Here is a 6,118-nt window from a genome sequence, read left to right on the forward strand (position 1 = left end):
TCGCCAATTTACGATTAACCCTAGACCAAAGAACCCGAGACGGTGAAATAGGTCTCACAATCAAATATAAGAACAATAAACCTGTTATTGTAAATACAAAAAACTCCCCACGAAACTAACATTTTACTACCAAAATGTTAGAGGTTTGCGTACCAAGCTCAACACCCTAAGGTGTAATATTCCAACGATAAATAACGATGTGTACTGCCTAACAGAAACCTGGCTTCATGAAAATATATCTTCCCCTGAATTAGGCTTCACCAACTACGATGTTTACCGGCTGGATCGTGAAAATATTATTGGCGGCGGGGTTTTAATATCGATCAGAAAGATGTTCCATTCAAAACTATTAAAACTAAAAAATAAAAACATTGAACAAATAGCTATATTAGTGAAACTCAAAGCAACAAAAATAATAATTGTGTGTGTGTATATCCCCCCCCAAGTTAGTGCTGATGTGTATTGTAAACATTGTGATGAAATTGAATCTTTGAAATTGAAATATCCTGATGCAAAATTAATAATTTTTGGGGATTTTAATCTCCCAAATGTAAACTGGGTACAACCCACCGAGTCTTCAAATCCCATTTCTGCTAAAGCCCAATTAATCATTGATATCATCAACTTTCTCAACCTTAAACAATTAAATCATGTTAAAAATATAAATGACAGAATTCTTGACCTTGTCATATCAAACATAAATAATAGTAATGTCAGCGAATCGCGTGAATCAATAGTATCCATTGACTCTCATCATCCCCCTTTACAAGCGACCATTTATTTGGCACCCATTGAACTCCTTAGTCCCCAACCTCCCGTTCACGAACTAAACTACAAGAAAGCCGATTATAATCAAGTGCGGTTATATCTTTCTTCGCTCAATTGGTCCCGCATTTTTATGTCTACAAACGTAGAAGAAGCAACAAATGTGTTCAATTCAAACCTTTATGATACTATTGAAAATTGCATACCAACTTCTATTGTAAAACGTAACGACTGTTACCCAAAATGGGTTAGTACTGAACTAAAAAAACTCATTCAATGTAAAAAAATTGCCCACATTAACTTTAAATCCGATAACTCCACTGACTGCTATAAAATTTTTTCTGTTTTACGAAATAAATGTAAAAGTCTATCTAAAAAATGCTATTCAGATTATATTACAGATGTAGAGCAGACTATCAAGTCAAATCCAAAACATTTTTGGAATTATGTGAATTCTCTTAAAGACAACAACGGCTGTCCTCGATCAATGTATTCAGGGCGAAAACGTGCCGACAGTGATCAAGAAATAGTTGACCTCTTTGCTGATCATTTCTCAAGTGTTTATGAACAGAAAAATGATAATGTAACTATACCTGAATTTAAATACACCAATGTAACTGACATATCAACATGCCACATTTCTCTGGATGATGTTAATACAAAGATCAGATCTCTAGATTGTAAGAAGGGGTCAGGTTCTGACAAAATTCCACCGGTATTCATAAAGGAATGCGCTCAGTTTATAGCAGCTCCACTTCAACACATATTCAATCTGTCACTTCAAACTGGAATATATCCTGATCCTTGGAAACTTAATCACTTGACACCTGTATTTAAATCAGGTGATAAAAATTGTGTTTTAAATTATAGACCAATTTGCATACTGTCTACCACCCCGAAAATGTTTGAAAGTATTGTCTTAGATAAAATTGCTGTTAAGTTTAGGCATATTATTACTCCAGAACAGCATGGTTTTGTGACCGGTCGGTCTACCACAACCAATCTTCTATTGTATGAACACTATATCTGTGAAGCTTTCACGTCTCGTGCACAAGTAGATTCAATATATACTGACTTTTCAAAAGCCTTTGATAAGTTAAATATTAATATCCTTCTCGCGAAACTGCAAGCCCTTGGTATACATGGATCATTCCTAAAATGGTTGAAAAGTTACCTCTGTAACCGCGAACTGATGGTAAAATTAAATAATAAAGTCTCATATAAATTTAAAGTAACATCTGGAGTTCCTCAAGGCTCTCATCTGGGCCCACTTCTCTTCGTATTGTTTATAAATGATTTATCTTTATGTTTCGAAAATGTCAAATTCATTCTATTTGCAGATGACCTAAAGCTTTTTAAGATTATAAAATGTTTAAATGATGCACTTATCCTTCAGCATAATATAGATAGACTTGCTAGCTGGTGTGAAATAAACAAATTATTCCTAAACGTAAAAAAGTGTTTCCACATGTGTTTTTACCGTTCACGGACTCCAATAACCATATCGTATTCAATTAACAATAATGAAATTGCATTAGTACCATTTATCAAAGACCTTGGTGTTATTTTTGACAGAAAACTTACCTTTGATCGTCACTGTGAAACAATTTCCAATAAGGCCATGCAAATTCTAGGTTTTGTAATGCGTAACACAAGGACTTTTCAAAACATTGAGTCAATTAAATTACTCTACTGCTCTCTTGTGAGATCGCACCTAGAATATGCATCTCCTGTATGGTCTCCGATTTATACCTGTAACTTACACCGCTTGGAGAAAGTACAAAGAAAATTTCTTCGATACGTTCAATTCAAATTGAGACAGCCTGTAATTGATATCTGCTATAATACATTAATGTCTGGTCTAAATCTACCACTTCTTTCTACCCGGCGAACTATTAATGACATTCTTATACTTTTTAAATTACTGAACAATCTCATAGACTGCCCTCAAATGTTAAGTGTTATAAATTTTCGTGTCCCTGTTAAATCAACTCGACTCCACCATCTTTTCCACAGTGACAATCATAGCACTAACTATTTGTATCATTCACCGTTGGCGCGTTTTCACCGCACTGCCAACACGTATACAGACCTTTTTGATATTTTCAAAACCTCACCGTCTTGCATCAAGGCAAAAATACTTGGTTATGAATGTAATTGATATGTTTGTGAAATGTTAAATGTCTGTTTGTACTGCATCTTACTGACTGTTGTGTTCTTCTTTATGTGTAACATATATATGGTGTTCTATACATATACATTCCACATATATACATATATGTGAAATGTATATGTATAGCATCAATAAAAACTGCTTGTGGATGTATTATTTTAATGAAAAATGCTATTTCTAATTGTCAAGTCTCTGACAGCCCTGAACTGTGTACTTATAATCCCATGTTTCACATTACTGTAAAAGCCTTTTATGGCGTTTAATAAATAAATAAATAAATAAATAATGTACTGCGAAGCTTTATCACTCAGAGCCATTGTTATTTTTTTTATTTTTTTTTTAAACAGTTGTGAACCCCTGGATTTTTGGTAGGGCGTGTAAGTACTACCGCTGGCGGCGCGGGCGGTGTAGGTGCGGGCGCGGGGGGCTTATAACAACTGTCACTTGATTACACTAATCCTTGTTTTATACACTTTTAATGCACTATATACTTTTCTGACAATTAGTAAACTTTAAGCCAGTGTTAATTTAATATAATTAGGTGAAACACTTTGAATTTAATACTTTTTATGACTGCTTTAGATGATTTTGTTAGGATAAAAATAATGCGTGTGCACTCTCCGTATTGTTGTTGTTGTTGTTGTTGTATGTGACTATATACGTTATTGCAGCATATTGTTTTATCCCATTGTAAACTTTTTAAGTACAACGTAAAAGCAGAAATCATTCAAAACAGTATTTTTTTTTGGTAAACTAATGTTTAAGACAAGATTTTTTATGCATAGCACAAAGGGTAACAAATATTTTATAAGCAATAATTATTAGCCTGAAACACTCATCCACATTGAAAAATCTTCTGATAAAAGATACATAACGCCAACGCAACAAATAAAATAAAATTGGTTGTTTTCAGGTGAAAAAATATAACTAGCAGTAATTGTTGAATGAAACACTAGTATATATTGAATTATTTCGCGGATAAGAGATAAGCCGCCATAGCTCAGTGGTCAGAGCTGTCGACCGAAAATTGAAAGGACACGTGTCCCGTTGGCGTCATGTATCTTTTATCAGGAGATTTTTCAATGTGGATGAGTGTTTCAGTTATATAATAATTATTGCTTATAAAATAATTGTTACCATTCAAAACAGTGTTTGTTATGCTTAGTTGTGTTGCTTTGAAAAATGAGTGTATATATTCTAGTTTCTAATAAAAACCCAGGAGCCTATCCTGTTAGAATAAAATACGTCATTTTTTTCTCTTTTCCCAATTCCCAATCAAACTTTTGTCAAATCCAGTCCTTTTTCTTTCACAATAACTTATTTTAATATATTTAACCATAATTAGAAAAGCCTTTTGTTACACATTCCGTGAGGCGGTTAATAATCCATTTATTTATTTACTAATCATTTACTCAATATTCAATTAGAAATATAGTATACATTTGATAAAAAGATTTTTAAACAAATATGTTCTTAATGTACGATAGAATGCATGTATTTTGAATTCCCACCGTGATCTGACTCTTACAAGATGGCTTCAAAGTCCTACAGCAATGGCCGCCAGGTTGGCTATCTAGTCCACTATGGGTGTTATATATCATTGAAATTAATATTAAATCGTAGATTTTGATTTAAATATTGTCACATCTATGGTGAAAATAGCCCGAAGATATCGATCTAGTGAGTTGTTTAATTATGGGCCCGGGGAAGTATAACTCCGCTTAAAAACGTCAACACAAACTGTAGCCATTTTGAAAATCTATTTTTGTGACGTCGGCGATGCTTTTTTTGTTTCTCGCTCACTTTACCATAAGACGCGTGTGCCAGAAAGAGAGAGTTCGCAAACCGTGTAATGCGTGTTCTCGCCGCTAGGTGGCCGACTCATGCTTCCCGCCATTTCACTTCCTCGAAAAAACTGTAAACAAAGTTTGACGGACGCCATTGTTTGTCATCATAACATTGTTAAACATTTTAAAATATCTGGTTGTGTGAAACAGTTGATTTATGTGTGAAAATGCCTACCGATAAAGTCCTTAAAACGTGTTGTGTGAAAGGATGTACGGACAGAGACTATTCGACACAAGTTTCCTACCATAACCTCTGAGAGTCCATTTCAACTCAATCTTCCCGGCATTCAAAAATATGTAGATTTACCAAGAGAACTTCAGACACATGGTGATTACCAAAATACGGGTTCGAATCTATTTTTAATCTCGTTTTAAGCGTTTCATCCATAACTAATCACTCAGGCAATTTTGGGAGATATTAGATACAGACAAATATTTTATTTTGGTTAATCTTAACCTCTCAATTTGCAATGTATTGGCTCAAGAGAACCGTCAAAATACAGATTCGGTGGAAAATATTTTCGAATTACGTTTTGTTTCAGATAAAATCGCTTTTTGAGTCTGAAGAATATTTCAGAAAATTGCCCAAGGAGTTTTTAACTTAACTTCACATGAGAATTGAATTTATTTTCGTTTTTAGATAGTATCCGTGTTCCACCAGGATCATACAGAACGTATTGTGATGCCCTCCACGATAATGACTACACCCTAAAAGGTATTCTATAATGCATCAGCCTATAATAATAACAATATGTTTTGTTGATTCGGTTAATGTAATAATTATATTTATTTCGGAGCGTAATATCTCAACCAGCAGCTTACCCGTTGCTGCACAGGGGATGCTAGTAGAAAATGAAGGTACATATCTGTTTTATATTACTTAAAAGGGAATTGTTTTGTTCCTCTAATATGTCAATCTTTTCATCAATTTCTTCAATAACTATGATATATTTTTTTTACAGAAATGAGTGCAGGACCCTGTCATGTCTTCTCTGCAACCAGCAGCGTTGCTCTTGTTGCACAGGGGATGGCAGAACATAGATGTAAAATATCTTGTATAGGTGACCCATATGATCCCATAAATTCATCAATCCTAGCAAGCGAGTACCGTCCCACAGAAAGGTTTTGCTAAAATTATCCCACTAAGAAATTTGCTATCAACGCTCTTGAAATTCATTATGTCGTCGAGTATGTACTAAATCATAATTGCGAAAATTTATATCTTGTGCCCGTTAAAAGAAACCATTGCCAAATGTATATGTTTTGATTGGCTTAATTGTAACGAACATTAAAAAAAAGATTCAATTCATTATCAAAATTACTGTATAATTTA

The sequence above is a fragment of the Hesperophylax consimilis genome, chromosome 20, assembly GCF_061612785.1.
Source record: "Hesperophylax consimilis isolate HC1 chromosome 20, BYU_Hcon_1.0, whole genome shotgun sequence".
Lineage (NCBI taxonomy): Eukaryota > Metazoa > Arthropoda > Insecta > Trichoptera > Limnephilidae > Hesperophylax > Hesperophylax consimilis.